Raw genomic sequence first — 20134 nt, forward strand, 5'->3', positions numbered from 1 at the left:
CTTCCTGTTTTTAATACTTCTTGTATTTTATAATCCTCCTGACATAGGAGCACTCAACAAAGTTATTTTTAACAATGATGGAGAAAAAAGTAACTGTTTATACCTTCTGCAATATATAATTGCATCAATATAAAATATGATTATCTCCTGTCTCACCTGTTATATTTATAAAACTCCTTACTGAGGAGCACTTTGGTGTGCACTTAAAAATAATTTTTTGTAACAATTCAAATGATAATAAATAACTCTCAATAACATATGTACTATATGTTTGAACAAGTAATTTAAATGTAGGTAATTTAATTACATTCAACATTCAATTTTGCATGTATAACTCCATCTTTCAAAACTACTTATTTTGGTATAAGTTATAAAACATTGAAATTTCTGATGATTATTTTCCATACCAAATGTACAAGTTTGTTTAGATTAACATCAAAATGATATGCTTTGCTTCATGGTATGATAATTTGATGGAAAAAAAATCTTACTGGAACCAACATCAAGAAAACATTAATTTCTGAATATGGTTTAAATACAACTAATGTTCTCCAGCTGAGCCTAGCAATATTCAAGGTAATTTATACACTGTCCAACATTGCCCTTAAAATCTGGGTTATAACGCTAAAGTGCCCTTTCATACAACTAGCACCCTTCTGCCCTGAGATTCAAGCTGGAACACTGTTGTAATATCTAATACCAACGTATTATAAATAATTGGAATATAAAAGCATGTTGCTTTAATTCACCACAGTCACCTGCATATCTAGGTCACATAAATACAATATCAGAGTTTTGCCAATCCCATTTTTTAAAAGGGGGGGGGGGGGCAATTGCCTCTTATGGGCTCCTACACCAGTGAAATAAATGTTGATTACCATTACACATATTTAGTTAATGGGAATTGTTGTTTCTCGCCCTAGATAACAACTTAATCAGGTTGGCAACGAATTCGGGTCTGTTCGCCCAAAATCTTGTTTGCTACCATTCACGTTCCCCATTTCACGTTCGCACCCAACACGTTTGCACCTGTTTTATTGGGTTTTTTTGTGGAATAAATATTTGTAACTGTGTTTCAGTCAGTGCATTGCTATAAATAAGTTTTTTTTATTGTTTCAAAATAAAGTGGCATTATAAAAACGTAAACAGGTTTCCCTTTAGCATGTTTATTGTTTTATTAATTATTTTGACAAAATTAAGGAAGCAAGACAACTTGCCACACTGCCAAATCACCCCAAACCAAATCGCCCCACTCTTTCACCAACTCCCCCCACTTTTTAAAAAAATAGCCCCACTCTTGTTCACCAACTTGCCCCACTTTCTAAAAAATTGCCCCACTTACAAAAGGGTTAAATCCTGTTAAATTTACTCCTGCCAACTCGCCCCACTTGTGAAAAAGGGTGAAATCCCTATGAATATATATGATAAGGGTCATAAACAGTTACAATAGTCAATAGTCTGGAATAGATGTATCTAAAAGAAATTGGAAGACACATTTTAATGACAAGAATTTTTAATTATGATCCATTTTTGTTAAGATTTGCAGAAACATTCCACAACCTTTCTGAGTAGAATTTTCAATTTATAATCAAATCGTTGACAAAAAAAATATATAATTTTTCCCAAGTACTTTTATGTTTGCTAGATAAATAGATTTGCATTATCAAAGATTAAGTATCTGGACTGGAAATCAGAAATCTCAACTATATAATGGACAAAACAAATCGTCGTGACTTGGAAGAGACAATTTCAAATGACTGAAATGTGATTTCCTGTAACTACAATGTATTTAACAGTAAGTTTCTTGTTTTTTAATCGAACAACATAGGACCATAACGCTGCAAAAAAATCATCCTAACCGAACAAACTTCAAACTTGATCTGTAACTTGTCATTGTAAAATATATACCAAATACCAAATCAATATCTTCAAGTATATTTTACAATGACAAGTTACAGATCTAGTTTGAAGTTTGTTTGGTGGGGATGATTTTTTTGCAGTGTTGTGGAGTAGAATTCGAAAATTCACGCAAATAATCAGTTTTCCACACTTTTTTTCGTCATGCTTGAAGATTTTGATTTGATATTTATTATATAGTTTAATCATGTTAACACCAGGACAAGTTATAGATCAAGTTAGTTGTTCCAGTGCAATGAATTTTTAACTGGTAGGGGACTAAGTTATGCCATGCAATACTCCCAGAATGCTTGATTTAGTTGTTTTGTCGCTGTGAAATACTCCCTTATTATGAGTTATAGGGTAACTATATTTGGTATATTGGATGCTTGCAAGGTCTACATATATCCGTCAGACATGGTTCACCTGACCTCAACCTCATTTCATAGATCAGTGATCAATGTTAAGTTTTCGTGGTCAAGTCCGTATCTCAGATACTTTAAGCATTAGGTCAACTATATTTGGTGTGTGGAATGACTGAAAGGTGTATTGTACATGTTTGACTGGCAGGTTTCATCTGAACTTGACCTCATATTCATGGTTAATTTGTCAATGTTAAGTTTTTGTGGTTTGGTCTGTTTCTCACATACATGTACTATAAGCCAAAGATAAGCTGTATTTAGTGTAATGATTGAATGTAAAGTGTATTTGTCCGTCAGACTGGTTTCATCTGACCTTGACCTTTTTTGGATACCTTGGACAATGTTTTAAGTTTTTCCTGTTTGGTCTCTATGATCTATGATACTATAAGCCATAGGGCCACAATATTTGGTTTAATCATGGAATGATTGTTAGGTAGACATGTCTGTCTGGCATGTTTTTATGGTTTTGTCCGTTTATCAAATACTGGAAGCTAATGGTCAACTACATTTGTTGTAAGGAATGATTGTAAGGTGTACATGTCTGTCTGATAAGGTTCGTCAGACCTTGACCTTATTTTCATGGTTCATTAATTTAGTCAATGTTCAATTTTGGCAATCAGGTCTGTTTCTCTGGCCCTTTGGCTTACAGTATCTGAGAATATGCAATAGGCCAACTTTATTTGGTGAATGGTATGAAATTTAATTTAATCAAGTAAGGCAGGCAAGACATTTCAGCATGTGCACTCTTGTTGTCATTTTAGTTGCATTTTATTAAGTTAGTTATTTGTGAGTATAAATAAAGTTGCCTTCACAAAGACTTAATAATCTGACCTCGTCCACCATCTTGAAATTCAAAATATTTCACAGTGGCTAGCTTAACTGCTCTTGCATTTTTCTCTTTCTAAATATTGTTACCCAAAAAAATAGAAACATTGGCCGTCTTTTCCCTCAGAGCTCCCAAGCTCTGTGATTATCACTTGAAATTTACCTCATAAAATGATAGTCATTACCTTGAGGGGTTGTTCCCAACCTGTTAATGCTTTTATATACCTGTATATAGATAATAATTAGGTAATTCCTGTTATCATTTTTGTAAAAATGATAACAGGAATTACCATAAGATATAGGACTGTACAACAGATAACACCAACAGGTCAGGAATAAGCATTAATTGGTTCATCATATCATAATTAACATATACATTTTTTATTTAATCCTGGACACAAGTTTACCTATCGTTTAATTTAATTTCTGTTTTCTTTTAATGAAATAAATATATATCCAAACTATTCCGACATTTATTCCAGTATAAATCCAGGGGACTTTTTGTCAGATTTCTCATGTTTACACCATTTTTGTCTTGATTGATTGATTGATTGATTGGTGTTTAACACAACTTTCAGCTCTGTTGGTTGTTTTGTGGTGGCCAGTTTTTACTGATCATTTTTTTTGTATTGCCTTTAAAGAAAGTCACAGAATGCAGGAAAGGGAAAACTATCTGGCAGCCCTGCAAACTATTTGTTTAAAGCTTCACACCTTGAAAAAAATAAAAACTTTTTTTGTATACAGATACATTTTTGTATCTTATGTTGCAAAGTTTCCAACTGCCATATGTCCACTGTCCTTCACCTCATTTTCATGTAACATGAATATTTGTGTCATGTGAAATACTCACTTATTATACATGTTATAAGTAATAGGATAACAATATTTGGTATAGGATCCTTGCAAGGTCTACATGTCAATCAGACAGGGTTAACCAGATCTCAACATCAAAGCAGGCAAGACATTTCAGTGTGTGCACTCTTGTTTACAATAGGATGAAACAGCATCTTTAATGTCCTGATTTATACAACTTATTTTCGATGGAGGATGATATTTTGGTCCTTTTTTTTCTAAAAGTTTGTCACCACTTTGTCCTGAATGATTAGAGGCCCTTTGTTATTACATTGCAAGAGGGATCATATCTTAACTTCAGTTTTTCACAATCTAATGTTTAGGGAGCATTATTTTTATTACCCTGCCATAGCGGAGGGGGCATTAAGTTTTACCCTTGTCTGTATGTATGTCCGTACGTCCCAAATTGGTTTCTGTTTTCTAGGTTTAGTTTGCCTCAACCAAATGTTATGAAACTTATACACAATGCTTATTACTACAAAACACAGATCAAATTTGAATTTTGGTGGTGTCACTTTTACCATTCTAGAGTTATGCCCCTTTACAAATGGAAACATTGCTGAATTTTTCGTTTCCGTTCTTTAACTTTAGTTTGCCTCAATCAAACGTTATGAAACTTATACACAATGCTTATTTTCACAAAACACAGATCAAGTATGAATTTGGGTAGCGTCACTTTTACCGTTCTGGAGTTATGTCCCTTAATAACGTTATATATCCCATGGACACGTTCCCCATTTATTTATACTGACATTTGCTGTAACTGACGTTTAAATTAATAATTAAACTTCCACTCAGTTGTTTATACAATAAGAAATTATAGGTAGTAATTAAAAAAAGAGAGGTTCAAAGTTTTGAACAGTAGTCATTAAAAATACTAGATAAGTTGGTAAAACCAATACCTCTGTTAATATATTTTATTATGCCAGACGACAGGGGCATTAAGGTTTACTAATGTCCGTCTGTACATCCCGAAAAATTTGTTTCCATTTTTTTAACTTTATTTTGCCTCAACCAAATGTTATGAAACTTATACACAATGCTTATAAACACCAAATACAAATCAAATTTAAATTTGGGTAACATCACTTTCTCTGTTCTCAAGGTTATGTCCCTTTATAAGTGGAAAAATTGCTAAATAGTTGCAAACCGTGTTATCTGTATCCCATGGACATATTCTTTTAATTTTATATGTCTTATATGATCTTTGTCAATAAGAAAATTATAACAAATTTATGGCTTGCATAAATTATTTCAATTCTAATAGGACAAAAACAAGTGATTTAAAAAACTGTAGAGAATATAAGTGTGCTGTAATTGTGGCTGATATGTTGTAACTAAGGAATGAGCCGCTATGATGACTTGCTGAATCCATACATATATACGTATAATGCAATAGAATAGAAAGTAAAACAACTCCTGCCTCAAAAATATATCCGAATTTGAAGCGTACATGTAACAGAATAACCTTCAGCTTGAGAGTTTTTATTGGTATGAAGTCATGTTTTGAAATGACGTTAATGATCCAAGAGCATTCATGGAATTCCCAGGAAATCTATTCTATTTTGATTTTGTACATTTTGTGGGCCAGGTGAGCTTTTCTCAGCATTTGTTGTCCAGCGTCTTCGTCTGTTTACTTTTAAAAAAATATTCTCCTCTGCAAATACTGGACCAAATTTAACCAAACTTGGCCACAATCATCATTGGGGCATCTAGTTTAAAAAATGTGTCTGATGACCCCGCCTGCCAACCAAGATGGCCGACATGGGTAAAAATAGAACATAAGGGTTAAATGCAAGTTTTGTCTATTATTTTGAAAACTGTTATAAAAAAAAATCCGACTAGGACAGAAATGTTCAGAATGTTGAGCTCTACCAATTTTCTATTACGTCAAAACTGTCAGGGGACTTCTAATAGGAGTTGTTGCCCTTAAATGACAAATTTTACCATTTTTTTTCCATTTATGCCTATAATCTTGAAAACTATTATAAATACAGAGAAACTTTAAATTGCAAAAAAGATCAGCAAGACAAGATCTACAAATGAGTTTCATGGTTGAAATCGTAAGTCGACTCCTTATTAGAGTTATTGCTTTGATGACCGATTTTTACCAATTTTTTGCGTTTTTGCATTATATCTTAAAAATTATAATAGATAGATAGAAACTTAAATTAGCAAAAATGATAAGCAAGACAATATCTACAAACAAATCAAATTTTGCCTATATAGTTAGTAGACTGTCACTCTTTATAGGAGTGATTGCCCTTAATTGAGGATTTTTTTACCCTCTTTTGTATTTTGAACAAAAACTAAAGAAGATAGAGAGATACTAAACAGACAAAACGATCAATAATACAAGATCCATCAAAAAAGTTTTTTTTTCATGAATTCTATTATTGTGTACCATGCTGTAGAGTGTCCTTTGTTGAATATGCACATACAAATGTAGACATAGGTGAGCGACACAGGCTCTAAACTAGTTTTAAGCTCTACTGCATTAAAATAAGAATAATGTTTCTGTATTTTTTTTTTCAATTTCAATTTTACAATAGGTAAATTCTACATTGTGTTTGCACAAGGGTTACAGTACATGGGGATAGTGGGAGGTAAATTGTAACAGCCATTATTAATTTACATCTCTTAGTCTGCTCTAATTATAGATATATTGAGAATTTTATCAGGCTGTTGTTTACAAAGCGAAAGAAGCAAGTCATATTAGAATTGATACATGTATCTACCAATGATTTTAGACATAGATGAGAGATCATCAAGTGTATAATTAGTATGATGTTTTTTTAAAATCTGTTGATTACAATTGATATTTGCTGTGAGACCTATGATTATGTTGTTTTTTTCAACAATATTCTTGATATCAATAGAGGAAGTTTTAGATATGTCCCCTTGTCATTTAGACTGAGGGGATGTGCTGTCTGTAGTTAATCCAAGACAGTTTCAAAAATGCAAGTTTTACGGGAATCTTCAAATTGTCACTGTGATTGTCCTGGTTGTTTCAGCAGGATTTACAGTGGAATTTAATTTTGTGTTTGTGTTTTCTTAAACATGTTAAATGCTAGTAAATCAAACTTCTAAATTTTTTTAATTTTTTTGTAGAAATGGTATAGATGTTCTTGTATTTGTTTAAATAATTCCTGTTTGTCCTACAAAATGTTCATATTGAATACCACATTTTGCTTTAGTTCATAATACAGATATATGAGGCTTTGAGTTTTGTTGAACCTGTCGCAGAAAGCTCGACATAGGGATAGTGATCAGGCGGTGTTAACTAACTTCTTAAAAGCTTTATATTTTAGAAGGTGGAAGACCTGGATGCTTCATACTTTGTATATAGATGCCTTATGTTACGAAGTATCCGTCTGTCACATGTCCATTGTCCTTGACCTCAGTTAAGATTTTTTGTAATGTTAATTTCTCTCTTATTATGAGTAATAGGATAACTATATTTGGTATTGGCGTACCTTGCAAGGTCCTCATGCCCGTCAGACAATTTTCACTTGACCTCGACCTCATTTCATGGATCAGTGAACAAGGTTAAGTTTTGGTGGTCAAGTCCTTATCTCAGATACTATAAGCAATAGGTCTAGTAAATTTGGTGTATGGAATGATTGTAAGGTGTTCATGTCCAACTGGCAGGTGTCATCTGACCTTTACCTCATTTTCATGGTTCAGTGGTCAAAGTTAGGTTTTGGAGTTTTGGTCTTTTTTTCTAATACTATATGCAATAGGTCAACTATATTTGGTGTATGGAAATATTTTATGATGTACACTGTACATGTCAGTCTCTTTTTATTTGACCTTGACTTCATTTTCACGGTTCATTGCTAGGTGTTAAGTTTTTATGTTTTGGTCTGTTTTTCTTAAACTATAAGCAATAGGTCAACTATATTTGTTGTATGGATGGATTGTAAGCTGTACATGTCTGCCTGGCATGGTTCATCTGACCTTGACCTCATTTTCATGGTTCATTGGTCAATGTTTAGTTTTCTTGGTTAAGTCTGTTTCTTAGATACTATAAGCAATATGGTCAACTATATTTAGTGTATTGAATGATTGTAAGGTGTACATGTATTTCTTGTTTGGTTTATATGACCTTGACCTCATTTTCTTGGATCATGTTAAGTTTATGTGATAGTTGTAGTAAAGCTTTATATTTAGGACTATCAACATAATATCAATGGTTAGTAAAGAAGGCGAGACATTTCAGCATGTGCACTCTTGTTAAAGTAATGTCATAGAAAAAGGAGGACAAAACTGCTCTTCTGTTCACTGATGACCCAACAGTATTATTATTAGATAATCTAGAGCAGGTTTGTGATTTTCTGGCATTGCACATGAATAAATGTGGATATCCACATGCAGTTTTGATTGAATAATCTGGCTGCAGAAATTGCCATTGCCTCCTTTTACACAATTGAAAAAGCTGTCAATTTTCCACATGTCCCACACCAACTCCAGTATGCTAAAATGAATTTACTCAAATTCCCCACTTTTATTGAGATTGGTTAAAGTAAGCTGCCTTTTGATATTAAAAACATTCTATTTATCAGTTCAGAGTTGTGGCACTTTAAAAACAAACTTAAGCCTTTAAGGCATTTTTTACATTTTGCCCACCAGCTGAAGTATGCATGGATCAATTTGTTCCATATTATACACCAACAAAAATACTTTATAAGAGGTTTATACAGTTAGTTATTACATGTAACTAATCTTCCCTGAGGCCCTCATCATTGAAAAGCATAAACTTTGGTGAAAAACAAAGAATTGCAAACCTACATGGCATACAACAGTATAAAAAATAAGTTCATGTGTAATGTTCAATACAACTGCATCAAATGTTATGAAAAAAATAGAATAATTAATATTGTTTAACAGTCACTTTAACTGTTTGATTTCAGTAAGTGATCTGTTATTTTGTATTTGAAAGTAATAACATTTATAATATTTCTAAGAATTGTAGGCAAATTGTTCAATAAGGATGGTCCAGAATATAAAAACACTGTTGTTAGGATTGATGAAAGTAAGCTCCTTGTGATTTTGAAAATGTTAGGATTTGCTTTTCCAGAATGTTTGTGTCAGATATTTGGTTGACTATTGCAATCAAACATATTAAACTTGTTTATACTTGAGGTGGTTATGATGATTACATATATATGAAGTGAACTTGAGAAGATATGAATAATATGTGTTGATGGACTGCTGTGTCATTGACATTTGCCTTGTCTCGTTGCTCCTTAATTTAAAAAGCAATTTCAGGTTCATGCAATAAATAAAATTAAGATCTCAGGGTAGAGAATAAAAAGGGAGACAAACAAGTATTAACTACCAGTTAACTTATTTGAGTTACCTCCCCTAGCACACTAATTTAAATGTTTCTAAGATTACTATTTTGCTTGACTTTTGCAAGATTTTATGTAAGGTTGTAATCTTTAGTTGTGAGCTCATCAAATGTATGATTAAAGATTCAATGTACTAACACAAGTTTTATTCTTTACCCTTTAGAAACTGAACTTTAATTCAATTTTGATGTTATGAAGTACAATGTACTTAGCTTTTGTTAAATTACTCTACAGGTGAAGGAGATTCATTTCAACTTTTCTTTTTCTTTGATGTAAGAAGAGATCTGCAACCTCTGTACCTTTTATAATGTATGCAATAACTCTTTGATGGGTGCATAGGTGTGGCCTTTTGCAAGACAAAATTGATATAAATAAGAAGATGTGGTATGAGTGCCAATGAGAAAACTCTCCATCCAAGTCACAAAATTTAAAAAGTTAACAATTATAGGTCAAAGTACAGCCTTCAACACGGAGCCTTGGCTCACACTGAACAGCAAGCTATAAAGGGACCCAAAAATTACTAGTGTTAAACAATTCAAACAAGAAAACCAACCTTCTAATCTATATAAAAAACAAGAAACACCTATGAACCACACCAACAAACGACAACCACTCAACAACAGGCTCCTGACTTAGGACAGGTGCATAAAAATGCAGCGGGTTTAAACGTTTTAACAGTCGCCAACCTTCACCCTAACCTGAGACAGTAGTGTAATATTACAGCATAAAAAGACACACTATAAAATATCAATTGAATTGGCTTAACTCGATCAAAAAGACATTTAAACAAAAACAAGTAAACATACACTGAAAGAATAAGTGATCTATGACACAATATAAATACAATATTAAAACAAAGGTGCCTATATACGTTACAGGTACAAAATGTAGTAAAAAAAAAGATGTCGGAAAAGTGTCAACAAGACAACTCTTTCCTGGGACAAAATACACAGTTAAATTTATGCCCGTATCAATTACCAGTACATACAGGGTCTCTTTTTCCTGTGACATTCTAAACTTTCTGTCCTTCATCCCAGCCTACCCACATTGCAGAACTTACTTATTGGAGTTATTACATCACTAATGGTTAAAATTACTAAAAATGAAATTAAAAATATATAGGGTATGCAATAAGAAATATAACAGTTTTTTTTTTACCTCAGTATATCCAAATTAACCTTCTCATGTATGTCCCAAATATTTCATTTTCACTTTGACTGTTCTGAATTTGATAAGTATGGATATTTGGTCACTGGTGGATATATACGTGGCAAAGACGTTATGTATATTTCAAAGTAACTGCCCTTTTCCTGCTGTTCTTGTACCATCAGTTGCATAACTAGAAAATGGTCCTAACTTATCTTCATGGGAAAGTATTTGAATAGTTTAACAAAAGTATTGCTCAACATCTCATGTTGAATTTTTGTCAATTTAGAAAAATACATATATATTTTCCATACCATTTACATTAAATCTGTCTAGTCATGTTATAGATAAATCGTGCGTCCAAATTTCATAGAATTATACAAGTTACAATTGTTGAAAGTGACACAATTTTGTCAAATCTTGATGTTTTCCCCATTTTGAAAGCGCCAAATGAAAAGCAATGAATTTACATATCAATTACACATAAATGTATGTTTTCATATTTTTTTTATTTCAAGAGAAAGATTTCAGATAACACATTAATAGGAAACCACAATGTTATTATATGCAAAAATATTTGATTGGATTACTTCCCTTATGCCAGAAAGTTAGAAATAAAATCTTGTGTCGATCAAGTCCTGAATTTACATGTAATATTTGTTTTTGATTGTTGTGCATCCGTCCTTCAACATCTATATAGATAAAATAAATAAATAAATAAATATAAATTTTGAAAGAATATTTTCTAGAAAATCATTCCAATTGTATGTTTATAGATTCACAACATTTAAATTGGAAGGTCAATAATTCGTAGGTTCATTAACATTAATGAATTGGATCTACTTACATATTTATGAAAGAATTAATGATACTATGTTTATGAAAATTAAATAATTTTAGAATTATTAATATGTGAATTTCAAAACCTCAACCAATTGACCTCATTTACTCTGATTTTTATCTTCTACATACAGGAATTATAGACTATTCATTTTCTAAGTGTATTGTTTATGTAGCTGATTTAATCATACAGATTTCTTTGCCTGATAAAACACAGGAAAACTAGGCTTATGAAATGTACACAGCCATGTCAGTTTCAATCAGCTGTTATTTTGACAGTTGACATAGAGAACAAATGTCAATTTGATGAGCCAGAAAATCAAATTTTATGGGAGTGAAAAATGCATTAGTCTTCATGCAAGGTACCTCAAAGGCTAATATATTTATAATTTTTTATGCAAGTAAACTTTTCCGGGTTAATGGGTTTTATTCTTCAAATTATGAAAATATCTTTCTTTTTGTGTTAATAAAACTAACTAAAACATCTTGAAGTAATGAAATAGACTGATAATTCATTGAGAAATTAAAAAAAAGTTAACACTGATTAAAAATGTTGTATCTGTACTTAAAAGGGATAAACATCTCAATATGAATATAATTCTGTATGTTAATTTTTTTTCCCACTAAGTTTTATTTTATTTTTTCTTAACATTGTGCCATGGTATTAACTCTTTTAAATTCTTGATAGCAGATTTAATATAAAAAAATAATCCCATGATGAACATCAAAAGGTGAAATGTAAATATTGAATCTGATGTGCAATTACCATTGGCAAAGATTTAATGCAAAGTTGCAATTAGTGTTCTTCAGCTTTGGGGATCTGGTGTCATTTTGCTTGCAATTATATAGAACTTTTTCATTTTCTAATGATGCTGTCTTGTCTGTGTTCTATTGTTCCCCATGTCAATCGGAAATAACGTCTTAGCATTATGGAGGCTTAGCAGCGATGCCGAAAGCTTGCATTAAAAGTTTTCGGCTTAATTTGTCCAACTAAATGGCTGAAATGTTATTTAGATATTATTCCAGCTGTTTGCGAGGATGTTGATGAATATTAAAGAATCACTGTTACGATGCAGAATTACGTCTTTTATGTTTTCCGTAATAAGAGATAGTCATATTAAATTACTGATCGCTGACAGAGGAAAATTAAAGTTATTATCGACTATTGTCATTGAGGGAATGTAATCTTTAGAAATTTAATTCAATGTTGATTAAATATGAAATATCCCCAGGCATTTATCATCAGAAATGAAGAATCTAAAAAATAATTAGATTTAGAGGACCAATTAATTGTATTATGAAAATATTAAAATATAATATTGTTATTTTCAGGTAACTATATCTTTTACTTAACAGATAAAATATATAACTATTAACCACAGCCAAGTTTATTTTTAGGGTAATTTCTGGTCAAAGACCTAGATTTGATCTCACACTGACATAATGAATTAAAAGATGATTGCTGTATTCTTTTTATAGCATGCTGTCTGAACCAAGTTCTGTCCACATCAGTTTTCCGTATTTATTTTATAGTATTTAGCCTATTTAAAGTTAATACCTGTTTAATCAGACCACAATCAGTTTGGTTTTTTATATACAGGTTTCCTCTACAGGCTCTTGGAAAAGAAATTGAAAAATATGGCCTTACTTTGAGGGGGAAAGGAAATTAGATTGCAGGGGTTGCCTTTAGAAAGTGCTGATATAGTGGGTCAAGCTTCTAGGCCTGGTCAAATTTTACAATGTCTTGTGGAACAACATTAAAATATATGTATAAGTTAAAAGAATTGACTGTAAATGAATATGCTTCCAGCCAGTAAGTTTTAACACTGACTTCTCCAGATGCCAAGAGAGCAGTTTTTCTTTTAGATTGCCCTTTGTAGACAACTTTACAAGAGGACAGTACTAAGTACTTAGTAATTTTATAAGTATATGATATCAGCCTATTTAAGTTACTCCCTGTACATATGTTGCTTATGATAAACACATATCAAAGGAAACAACTAGACAAAATGCATTGTTATATAATAAGGTATTCTTTAAGGAAAACAAATTTATGAAGTGGTGCTTAAAAAATATAAGGAAAAGTACTTCATTGTTTGCACTTCAGTTTGTTAAGTGGTGTTTTTGTAAGAATATAGATTTGTGGTACATTAAGTCCAAATAATGCTAAAAAATACTACTTTTAAAAATTATCAAAAGACAAGGAAACAGTACCAACACATTCTGCATTCATTGTATACTCTTCACTGTTCTATACAATGTATAGCAAAAATACCTAAAATAAGTGTATACCATTGATGTTTATGTTGCTTTTTTATTGTATTTTATCTGCAGATGGGAATATCGGTAGACTTCAGACCTCTATTAATTCCCTTTGTTTGTTGTCTAGATATATAGTTCCAAAGTATTATATGGGGAAATATAATTGTGGTCTGAGGCCAGTATCTTGCTATAGAAGTTTAAGATTCTCAATAACATATATCCATGCTCTTACCCAAACATATAGTCATTGAAAAAATGAGTGGGATGTGTGTTATCTATACTTGTAACATACCAAAAAAGATAGATCTATATGAATGACTGAAAATTTAATTTCTTTGACAGATGTTTTTCTGACTTTGTATAAGATTCATGTAGGTCAAATGCTAACATATTGCGATATACATTTGTATTATCTGCACCTTTGATGGACAGATAAGTGAAATCTCTACTACTTGGACCTAGCAGGGGGTTGTATCTCCTCACTTAAGGGACTTCAGATTATAAGATTCTTATAATGTTTATGGCATTAGGAAAATGAAAAAAAAATTATGAATTTTCAATTTGTATGAAAAGGAGGTGACAGTAAATTACTTATGTTATAAACTCTTAAATCCATTTGGAATATACCAACCAAGTGAGAAAAAACCTGGGGGAAATCTTATCAATGCCAATAGTGTTGAGTTGCTCCAGACCTAACCCCCAATTTTTAATTTTGGTACCCTTGCATTGTGTATGAGTTGCTTAAAATTTGGATGAGGAAAGCTTAAGTAAGAGTGTGGGATGGACGGAAGGATGGTCAAGGGTAACACTTTATTACGGCAATGGGGCATAAATTTTTTTTAATTCATGTGGTAATAATTAGCATTTTAGAAGAAGGATGAGAAGCACCAGTACTGTCTACTGTCTCTAACTGAAAGGCTTGCCTGTATTCTTGTATTTTTTTATTGCCATCCTGCTTGAAATAAACTTTTTCAAGATATACAATGATATGCCCTAGTACCATATTTCCAATATTTAGTGTATTAAACAAATCTGAAATGCTGTGATGTTTTATATTGTCCTTGACTGAAAGGTCCAGGGTTTATGATGAAATTTCAGTCAAATTTTGTTCACCCTTGGGCGAAATACTTAACCATCTTAGAACATAAATTAAAAAACCCGGATCATTTTCCTAATCCTACTTGTACATCAAGTGTTGTTTCCGAATGGTTTCTTATGAATATAGGAAATAATAATAATATTTACCAGGAAATTTGTTTAAAGGGCAAAAATATTTATTTGCAAACTAAATTTGACCACGGAAATTATCCTACATATTATCAATTAATTGCTGACGCAGGTAAACAGTCGAGAAAAATAATAATGTTGTTTGCTGATATGTTACATGACATCCTTCTTATAGAATTTTTATGACTTCATATTGTGTAAATACTTCACTCCTTTGATATCTTATCTAAATAAAAGTGTAAAACTATGTCATGAAAATAGATAACATCACAATTTCAAACTCTTTCCTGTTTTCTCACTTAGAATTTGTATCTTAGAAATTGAAATGAACAATTTTGTTAATTTGTTCTTAGAAATACTTATAGTTGAATTGTAGTTTAATAGTCACCAGGTTTTTTCAATACCCCACATCTTTTCATCATTTTTAATGATGATTTTTTTTACATTCAACATAAAATATGATCATTAAAAAATAAGGAGATGTGGTATGATTGCAAATGAGACCACTATCCACCTAAGAGCCCAAATGATGTGAATCTAAGCAATTATAGGTTACTGTACTGCCTTCACCAATTCAGTATAATAAGCTAAATGTATTAAAGGCCCCAATATGAAAATGTTAAATAGTTCAAATAAGAAAATTAAAACCAAAGGCCTAAGTTATGACAAAACAACTGAAAAAATAAATGTGTTGTCCATTGATAGTATGATTGATTGATCTGTTTCATGAAAGACTAGTTTGCATAAATAGCTGAGTTGATTGGGTCTATTAGGATGCCACTCGAATGTGGACAAATTCTCCACCTTTGGACCCTTTCATAAAGGTATTGAATGTGTTTTATGTGCTTAGAGCATGGCATGTACCAACAAGGGCATCATATTCATTGACCCCTAAAGCCCTTTCCTATCTTTGTCATCTATAACATACTATTGTCCATTGATAATCTACTATGATCAAAAATTAGTTTGTTATGACTTTACTTAGTTTACTTGTAGTCAAATTGTATAGTTAATATGTACTAGATACTTATTTGGAATATAAGTACTTTAAGTCTCAATAGGCTTTTAAAAATATCTTTGACTCCAATTTTGACAAGTACCGTTTTTAGTTTTTAATTATAAAATCTTGAGGGCTATAAAAGTCTTTCCAAATTTCTTAATTGAATGAACAATAAGGAAAAACTATGGATGAAAAATAAAATATTTACATAATGTACAAGATATATGTGTTGCAAGAGTAAACCTTGATGTCCATTACCCAAGAATTTTCCAGCTAAAATATTTCAAATTCTTTCCTTGAAAAGCATTAGGATTTCTGCTTGCTCCAATCAAAGTATTTTCCGTGTAGGGTTGCAGGTCTATTGTTAAATTAAGTTAGCTTTAGAACAGTTGTATAACTATGAAATGATACATCATGTTATTATATTTTTTTGCAGTTTCAAATCTCCAGTGACCGCAATTGTATTAACAAGATGGAGTCAGATTTCCATGGTCAAAGTCATTAGACCTAAGTATGTATCAATAGATTTACTTTATTATTTATAAGTAGGTTTAGAAACACCCATTTCATCCAACAGACAAATAGACTCAAGATTTTACATATTTAAGTATGAATATGAATACATAAAGATTTGGGAAAATGATACATATAGGTCCTAGATTTTGTAATCCGTCTAATTATTGTAATGTCTTAAGGTGATTATGAATTTGAAATCATAATCTGACAAAAGAGACAAATTGCAAGCTTTTCCCTATGCAAACAATTTGCTGAGAGTTTATTTTTGCTATAATCTATGAACGTATATCTAGGTAATAATGTGTCACACTTAATTCCTTTTGATCTGCGGAGAAAATTGACATGTAAAGGACTAATAACATACCAAAGAAATTTGGAAGTTTTAAATCGTAAGTCACCAATTGTTTGAATCGCTACATCAGCACGTTTCAGGTCAGGTATTGGTGTCTAGCGGAGTGTGTAAGGTTTGATTCATAGTGAGACCTTGTCATTTGTGCTGTGATTGTAATCGGAGAGGTTATTGTCAACTAAACTCTAAAGTGAAATCAGTTGATTGTCAAATGTGTATTCTTTCACCTGAAATCAACGACACCTTTGTTCAGTACTTTGTATTCATAACTAGACCCGTTAATGGAGACATATAGATCAGACTTGTATTTCGGCCTTCTTTTCTGTTTGCATCATTTTGTTAAAATTAGGTGAACCTGAGTCATGATAAACTTTTAAAGGGGTTTTATCATTTCTCAAGTATTTAAAAGTAGGTTGTTTTTCACCTCTGCAAAAACTTGTTCTATTAACTAAAACTGTTCAGTCATCTGTCTGTGTAGAATTTTTTGTTATTGATTGAGCATATTAAAGGAAAATGTGTTTAGCTAAATCATCAAGTCAATACATATGGTACATAATCAGATTGATTGATTGATTGATGGAAGTTTAATGTACTGTAAATTCAGAAATTATTCTGGTTTTTATTAATGCGGAAAAATTCGTGGTTTTTGTTAATGCGAAAAATGCGACTGGTAGAGTATTGCAATAAATGCATGCAATATGTTTTCAGAATTTACAGTATTAATTAAGGAAATATGAGAAATTAAAACCAGGTTCCAAAACCCCTTAAAGGTACAAAGAAAATGTTAGAGCAAGGTAGTTTTAAGATTTAAAAGGAAGTCTTTGTTGACTTATTTCTATCCATTAGATAACACATAATCTCTCTTAATAGTTTTTACCAACTGAAAGGGTCCCCATTGAGTTCAAAATAGCCTTCTGGTGGTCTAAATGACAACAAAATCCAGGGAAATCTTTTTTAAAGGCTTTCATTATAAACATAGGTAGCTATACAGTACACAGTGGATTTTGACCCACTTTTATCCTTTGGACGCTCAAATGTCCAAAGAAATATTTTGGTACTGATGATTAGCTGAATTTGTCCTTGTGCAGAAATCTAGCTTGAATTCTCTACCAAATGACCAGTGTCAGAAATATAATATATCACCTAGCGAGGACAGATATAAGACATGAGTCAAATAAATTCTAATATTTATAAATTACTATGGCAGAAAAGTTTTGTCATGACTTGAAGAGAGATTGGAATGCAATGGTACTGTTTGACCTGAATTATAAGCTAAATAAAATTTCCTCATGAAATTAGGACAGGAAGAATTTTTCAAGTACAACTTGACTATCTGACAGGATGTTTGTCTTATCTTCACTTTTAATATGGAAAATATGGTGAAACTTCTTCTCTTTAATGCTGGTATATTTGATATTTTTGAGGTCTCAGTGGGTGAAAAGTTGAGATTTAAACATATTTTTTGATTCATTATATTTTTATATAAATAAGTTTTAATATTTGACCATACCTTTTGAAAGAAAATACAACTACAAAAAGCAGGGAATACCATTGATAAAATTATCAATAACTTTACAGTTTGCTTAAATGTCAATTAACTTGAGAAAAAAAAAAATCAACAATTTGTTACCTTGTATCATTGTTGTGTGGTGCACAAATCACTTCTAGGTCTTCTACCAATATAAACAGCAACTTAATTGGACATTCTTAGGCTCAGTTGTTTCATTGTCATCTTAAGTTCCGGAGATTGTGAGATTGATCCCCAGCATGGCCTAACAAATTACATTAGAATTTGTATTTACTGCATCAATTCTACACTTTACATGCAACATTCAGTATAAAAAAAATTGTTCTGGTAGGTAGATATTTCTTTCTGCAGATTGTTTACTGTGTGGTCAAGTATTAAGCCCGGTTGTCACTATCAAGATTTCTTGGTCAAAGTTCTTGATGAATTTTTTTATAGTGACAGCAGTCGGACTTGGATGGAATAGAATCTCGTCCTGTTTTTCAAGAAACTTGGATGGACTTGGACGGGAATTATCCAATCACAGTGCAGTTTTTTCTTTTACCAAGTTTTTGATGAAATACTTTGATAGTGACATCCGATGGATGACTTTGACCAAGTAAACTTTGATAGTAAAGTGTATTCATGTATTATATTTAACAAGCTACTGTCCTGAACTTGCATGTTATATTTGCCCCTTAATGTTTCATATGCATCCATTAATCAGGCAATGTTGCTAGTGAACACATAAGCATGTTACTTTTCTGTACAGTTCAAAATTTTAAATGGAATACCTATAAATAAAACTGAACTTATGTGATTGAGGACAAATGGGCTCCTGGTTTCGTAGCTCAATAAAAATCTCTAAGGACCAAATATTATATTTTTATAATTTATAGTTAATCTCTGAAATAAGTATTCAGCTAGGCCACTAGGTAATTAATCTGAAATTATTATTCTCAATATATTTCTTTTCTTCCCTTCCTCTCATCTGACAGTATTGATATAGTCATATTGTCACATCTAAACACTCATTAGATCTTTTTTATTGCTTCATGTATACCATCCTATTTGCAACTATTAATTATGACTAATTGGACCCATAAAAGTATAATGCACCATGCAGAAGACCTCACATTATATAAATTGCAAGATGCATTTAATTTTATTCTAAGTATATAAAAGCACAATAATTATGAACAGTATCATTAATTTTGCAGATTAAGTTTCAGTTATAATACATGTCCCTGATGAACTCTTTTTTGGGGATGTCACATCTTTTATATTTTATAGTAGACCACAGACAGATTTATTGTAAAGAATTGATGTGTATGTAGTGCATGTTATGTTTTGGACCTATTCTTGCCTGTTTCAAATTTCCTTAGATATGGCACCAACAAGTTCATTTTCAGTTCATTTATTATGCTCTTGCCATATTATGGCTGATGGCCATATTTTCATAAAAAAAATTGTTAATATCCTGCAGATAAAGCACACATATTTATTACATTTATAAAGAATTAAAATCCCTGCTCAAATAAGTAAAAATTGTATACGGTAATGCAGAATAATTGTTTTTATTTAAAAGGTAAATTTTGCCTCATGTTTTACAGTTTGCTTCTCAAAGGAAAAAATTTGAAATTAATCTTTCTTTCAAGATCTTGTTACCACAAAATATTGGGAATTTGTATTGGTCCAAAAGGCATGTACATTAATTGTAAGTGATCTCCCTTTTACCTTCCGAGAGTTGTCTTTCTTTTCGTCCTTTTTCATGCAGGATGGACATATTCTCTTCAAGTACCCCTATGTTACCTCGATGACAGAAGATTGTACTATCAGCATTTCTGTAAACTTTGTCAAGCGGTGTTCTGGTTATGGTTTTGATTATAAGTTTGTTATTTTTTTATGCCAGATGCCACCTCTTTTTCTGCTATATCTATT

The 20134-nt window shown here is 31.5% G+C and overlaps 1 long non-coding RNA gene across 7 annotated transcripts in view; it reads left to right on the top strand.

Moving 5' to 3' along the window:
- LOC127724798 (uncharacterized) overlaps positions 1 to 20134 on the top strand; it is a 145237-nt gene that overhangs the window by 3586 nt on the left and 121517 nt on the right. For 6 of the 7 annotated variants that reach the window (XR_007992716.1, XR_007992710.1, XR_007992740.1 and 3 more), the window contains exon 2: positions 16261 to 16335. This is a non-coding gene — a long non-coding RNA (uncharacterized LOC127724798). Of the gene's footprint in view, positions 1 to 1558; positions 1796 to 16260; positions 16336 to 20134 lie in introns of those variants that run through there. The other variant, XR_007992734.1, reaches the window with a different exon arrangement.

Source organism: Mytilus californianus, unplaced genomic scaffold (assembly GCF_021869535.1).
Source record: "Mytilus californianus isolate M0D057914Y unplaced genomic scaffold, xbMytCali1.0.p SCAF_1, whole genome shotgun sequence".
NCBI lineage: Eukaryota > Metazoa > Mollusca > Bivalvia > Mytilida > Mytilidae > Mytilus > Mytilus californianus.